Below are 6,641 nucleotides of genomic sequence, written 5' to 3' on the forward strand. Positions count from 1 at the left end.
GGGTAAAGATTTGATGGATTATGGAACAAGGAGTGGCAAGAGCCTAAGCTTGGGGATTCCCATTGCACCCCAAGGTAAAATTCAAGTACAACCAAAAGCCTAAGCTTTGGAATGCCCCGGATGGCATCCCCTCTTTCGTCTTCTTCTATCGGTAACTTTACTTGATGCTATATTTTCATTCACCACATGATATGTGTTTTGCTTGGAGCGTCTTGTATGATTTGAGTCTTTGCTTTTTAGTTTACCACAATCATCCTTGCTGTACACACCTTTTGGGAGAGACACACATGAATTGAAATTTATTATAATAATCTATGTGCTTCACTTATAACTTTTGAGCTAGATAATTTTGCTCTAGTACTTCACTTATATCTTTTAGAGCACGGTGGTGGTTTTATTTTATAGAAATTATTGATCTCTCATGCTTCACTTATATCATTTTGAGAGTCCTTTAGAATAGCATGGTAATTTGCTTTGGTTATGAAACTAGTCCTAATATGATAGGCATCCAAGATGGGTATAATAAAAACTATCATAGAAAGTGCATTGAATACTATGAGAAGTTTGATACTTGATAATTGTTTTGAGATACAAAGGTGGTGATATTAGAGTGTGCTAGTTGAGTAGTTGTGAATTTGACAAATACTTGTGTTGAAGTTTTCATGTCCCGTAGCATGCATGTATGGTAACCGTTGTGTAACAAATTTGAAACATGAGGTGTTCTTAGATTGTCTTCCTTATGAGTGGCGGTGGGGGACGAGCGATGGTCTTTTCCTACCAATCTATCCCCCTAGGAGCATGCGCGTAGTGATTGGTTTTTGATGACTTGTAGATTTTTGCAATAAGTATGTGAGTTCTATATGACTAATGTTGAGTCCATGGATTATACGCACTCTCATCCTTCCATCATTGCTAGCCTCTTCGGTACCGTGCATTGCCCTTTCTCGCCTTGAGAGTAGGTGCAAACTTCGCCGGTGCATCCTGATGTCTACTACACAACCTTCTTCTTGTAGACGTTGTTGGGCCTCCAAGTGCAGAGGTTTGTAGGACAGTAGCAAATTTCCCTCAAGTGGATGACCTAAGGTTTATCAATCCGTGGGAGGCATAGGATGAAGATGGTCTCTCTCAAGCAACCCTGCAACCAAATAACAAAGAGTCTCTTGTGTCCCCAACACACCCAATACAATGGTAAATTGTATAGGTGCACTAGTTCGGCGAAGAGATGGTGATACAAGTGGTATATGGATGGTAGATAAAGGTTTTTGTAATCTGAAAATATAAAAACAGCAAGGTAACTAATGATAAAAGTGAGCGTAAACGGTATTGCAATGCTAGGAAACAAGGCCTAGGATTCATACTTTCACTAGTGCCTCAACAATAATAACATAATTGGATCATATAACTATCCCTCAACATGCAACAAAGAGTCACTCCAAAGTCACTAATAGCGGAGAACAAACGAAGAGATTATGGTAGGGTATGAAACCACCTCAAAGTTATCCTTTCTGATTGATCTATTCAAGAGTCTATACTAAAATAACATGAAGCTATTCTTTCCGTTCAATATATCATAGAGTTTGTACTAGAATAACACCATAAGACACAAATCAACCAAAACCCTAATGTCACCTAGATACTCCAATGTCACCTCAAGTATCCGCGGGTATGATTATACGATATGCATCCCACAATCTCAGATTCATCTATTCAACCAACACAAAGTACCTCAAAGAGTGCCCCAAAGATTCTACCAGAGAGTCAAGACGAAAACGTGTGCCAACCCCTATGCATAGGTTCATGGGCGGAACCCGCGAATTGATCACCAAAACATACATCAAGTGGATCACGTGATATCCCATTGTCACCACAGATAAGCACGTGCAAGACATACATCAAGTGTTCTCAAATCCTTAAAGACTCAATCCGATAAGATAACTTCAAAGGGAAAACTCAATCCATTACAAGAGAGTAGAGGGGGAGAAACATCATAAGATCCAACTATAATAGCAAAGCTCGCGATACATCAAGATCGTACCACCTCAAGAACACGAGAGAGAGAGAGAGATCAAACACATAGCTACTGGTACATACCCTCGGCCCTGAGGGTGAACTACTCCCTCCTCGTCATGGAGAGCGCCGGGATGATGAAGATGGCCAGCGGAGAGGGATCCCCCCTCCGACAGGGTGCCAGAATGGGTCTAGATTGGTTTTTAGTGGGCACGGAGGCTTCTGGCGGCGGAACTCCCGGTTTATTCTGCTCCTTGAAGTTTTTAGGGTATATGGGTATATATAGGAGGAAGAAGTACGTCGGTGGATCTCCGGGTTGTCCACGAGGTAGGGGGACGCGCCCCCCACCCTCGTGGGTAGCCCAGGACTCTTCTGGTCCATCTCCGATACTCCGTGGGCTTCTTCTGGTCCAAAAATAAGTTCCGTGAAGTTTCAGGTCAATTGGACTCCGTTTAAATTTCCTTTTCTGCAATACTTAAAAACAAGGAAAAAACAGAAACTGGCACTGGCACTCGGCTCTAGGTTAATAGGTTAGTCCCAAAAATAACATAAAAGTGCATAATAAAGCCCACAAACATCCAAAACAGATAATATAATAGCATGAATACTTCATAAATTATAGATACGTTGGAGACGTATCAGCATCCCCAAGCTTAATTCCTGCTCGTCCTCGAGTAGGTAAATGATAAAAGAAATAATTTATGAAGTGTGAATGCTAGCAGGTGCACAAGCTTGATCAATGATAATTTCAATCACCTTTTCTAGCATCATTATATATCATAACAGTAGCTCATCTCATAAAGCTTCTCATGATCAAGTAACAAGCTATTCACATGTTAAAGTATAGATCATAAACTTTCTTGAAAACTAACAAACCGTGTTATTAGTCATCAAACAATTACAATTCATCTTATTTTCAGGAAGAGTCCACGTTAGAGCTTTGATTTAGCAAACTCCACATACTCAACTATCATTTATTCTTTCACAATTGCTAACACTCACGCGATATTTATGGGTTCAAAGTTTTAATCAGACACAGAGAAAGATAGGGGCTTATAGATTCGCCTCCCAACCTTTTACCTCAAGGGTAATGTCAACAATAATAGTTCATGATGCCTTACATACAATTGGATATATATATCAGAATCTTTCCAACACGAGGTGCTTGCGAAAGGATAAAATGAAAAAAAAGGAAAGGTGAAGATCACCATGACTCTTGCATAAGGTAAAGGACAATAATAAAAGATAGGCCCTTCACAGAGGGAAGCAGAGGTTGCCATGCACTTTTATAGTTGGATGCACAAAATCTTAATGCGAGGGAACGTCACTTTATATTGCCACTTGTGATAGGGACCTTTATTATGCAGTCCGTCGCTTTTATTGCTTCCATATCACAAGATCGTATAAAGCTTATTTTCTCCACACTAAAAGATCATACATATTTAGAGAGCAATTTTTATTGCATGCACCGATGACAACTTACTTGAAGGATCTTACTCAATCCATAGGCAGGTATGGTGGACTCTCATGGCAATACTGGTTTAAGGGATGTTTGGAAGCACAAGTAGTATTTCTACTTGGTGCAAAGAATTTGGCTAGCATGAGGGGGAAGGCAAGCTCAACGTGTTGGGCGATCCATGACAATATACTTTATTTCGGATATAAGAAAACATAACCCATTGATGAAGCTATGTACCTAGGGTAGGGTCATGGATCTGATCAGATACCCTCCCCAAGGACATCTCTTAAAGAACCAAAAGCAGTCGAAGAAAAATCATCGTCCACTCGACCATAAAGCCATGTTCCACTCGACAGTCTTGAAGACACTCGACCATACGAAGAACCACTCGACTACCAGAAGACTAATAGCCACTCACTCTGCAACGGTCGGGATTTAAGTCATAGCTTTAATGGTCATTTATGTACTTTTATTACAGGCATTACCAGTAACGTCTCTACCTTTATGTACCTTAAACCCTTTGTAACTGAGGGCGGGAGGGGTCTGGCGAACTCTATATAAGCCACACCCTCCTCAGGGACAGGGGTTTGCACCCCCTGTAACTCACAGGCGTATAATCCAGTCGACCGCCTCCGGGCTCCGAGACGTAGGGCTGTTACTTCCTCCGAGAAGGGCCTGAACTCGTAAAACTCGCGTGCACAACTCCTCCATAGCTAGGATCTCGCCTCTACATTCCTACCCCCCACCCCCCACCATTCTACTGTCAGACCTAGAACCACGACAGTTGGCGCCCACCGTGGGGCAGGTGTCTTAGTGACTTGTTGGAGAGGTTGCAATTTTTCTGATCCCCTTCATCATGGTTTCAGGCGGAGGTTTGGCCGAGGGCCGTGAGATCCGTCTCGGCGCGCTCGTGTTTGTCGCCGACGACTCCGCTTGGCTTCAGGAGGCTCCACTCGACGTCGACGCACTCCCCGCCCGCGGAGCAACGCACTTTCACGCGTGCGTCCGCGGCGTCCTCCTGCGGCAGCCGTCGACCCAGTATCAGTCGGCTCCTGTAGCTTTTCCCCTCCCTGTGGCCTGCCAGAGCAAGCGTTCCGGTCAATCGAGGCTTCAGCGGTGGGTGAAGCATGCGGTGGCTCGCCAGTCGGCCACCCCTCAAGTCGCGGCAATCGAGCCCGACGAAACCCTCTACGGCCTGTTCGATCTGTCGACTGGCTCCGTAGAGACTGCATCTGAGTGCGATAGCAGCGACCCAGCGGCGGAAGTTTTGATGGTCAATGGACCATGCAGTCCTCCTGGCTTCACCCATGAAGACAGAGGCGATGGGGGCGGTGATCCGTCGCGTATTCATGAAGAGTACCACCCCGAACCCCTCTCTTCGCAGTGGAGGGAAGAACTTCACCGTCGGAACATGGATGCACTTCACACTCCTATCATTGGAGAAACCCCTGAGGCCCAGGCCTTGGAGGAGGCGCGCTTGGCCAACTTGGCTGAGCACACTCGATTGGAGAATCTCCAGCGCGCACTCGACGAGCGTGCTCGATAGCGTGCTCCTGAATCCAGTCGACGTCAACTTTTTCGCCTCCGACTCAAGTATACCGAACTCCGATCCAGAATCTCGCAGCTGCAGCCCGGATAGCGGAGTCGATCCAACCTTCCCAGTCAGAAGCTGGTCGAGGTCTAGTGCAGATCCGGGCCTTGCTCCGTGCGGCGGGAGAGCAGAATACAGCAGTATCTCAGTCGCAGAATAAGATCCATAGCAGATCCGTGGTTGCGGACATAGTTCAGTCGGCTCACAGCCCAAGATCGCCCCCGAGGCGTGAGGGACGTGGAGATCAACGAGATCAGTACAAAAACCATGAGCAGTATGATCACCGAGTCGATCGCGATGATCGTCATCGAGTGCCCACGCCTCCCACAAGGAGTGGGTCGTACGTGCCTCGGCAACATGATGACAGGCGCCCTCACAGTATGGGGCAAGGGATTCTAGTCGACCCCAGAGAACCAGGCTTTGATGCGAGATTTATTCTCGTTCAGGGCTTGGCCAACAGAAATAGGGCTCACCGAGAAGGTCATGACAGAGATCTACCAACCAGCAGCAGGGTGCATGTCTCAGGTCCAGAGTGCTTCAGTAGAGCCATCAGGGCTGCAGTGATTCCCCCCAACTTCAGGTTGGTGACTGGAGTCAGTAAGTTCACTGGTGAGTCCAAGCCGGACACTTGGCTTGAAGACTACCGAGTGGCTGTCCAGATTGGTGGCGGCAATGATGAAGTGGCCATGAAACACCTTCCTCTGATGTTGGAGGGCTCGGCTAGAGCATGGTTGAATCAGTTAGCACCTAGTAGTATTTATGCTTGGGAAGATCTTGCCCGAGTATTTGTCAGAACATTCGAAGGTACTTGCACATGGCCGGCAGGGTTGACCAAATTACAGTGTTGCATTCAGAAACCGAATGAGACTTTGAGGGACTATATCCAGAGATGGATCAGATTGCACCACACGGTGGAGAATGTGTCTGATCATCAGGCAATTTGTGCCTTTAAAGAAGGCGTCAAGTATCGGGAGTTGAATCTGAAATTCGATCGGACAAGAGATATGACTCTGACTCGGATGATGGAAATTGCCACCAAGTATGCCAACGGTGAAGAAGAAGACCGACTCCGGAGTGGCAAGCACAAAACAGTCGCCCATGAAACCGGAGGAGGAAACTCCAGTCGGAAGCAGAAGCGCAAAGCCGAGCTAGCCGCTCCCGGTGAAGCCTTAGCCGTGACTCAAGGAAAGTTCAAGGGGAAGCCCAAGGGACCGTGGAACCCCAAGAAAGTAAAATATCAGGATGGAAATGATGTGTTGGATTTGCCATGCCACATCCACACCAAAAAAGATGAAGAGGGTAATTTCATTTACCCGAAGCATACCACTCGGCAGTGTTGACTCCTAATCCAACAATTCCGAGAGAAACAGCCCAAGGAAAAGGAGAAAGAAGCAGATAAGGTTGAGGATGAGGAAGAGGATGACGATGGTTATCCCCATGTGAATTCCACTCTGATGATTTTCGCTGACGTTGAGAGTAAAAGTCGATTGAAAGTCATCAATAGAGAAGTGAACATGGTCGCTCCTGTGACACCCAGTTATTTGAAGTGGTCCCAGACTACCATTACGTTTGACCAGTCCGATC

The sequence above is a fragment of the Triticum urartu genome, chromosome 3A, assembly GCF_056163025.1.
Source record: "Triticum urartu cultivar PI428250 chromosome 3A, HENAU_Tu73, whole genome shotgun sequence".
NCBI lineage: Eukaryota > Viridiplantae > Streptophyta > Magnoliopsida > Poales > Poaceae > Triticum > Triticum urartu.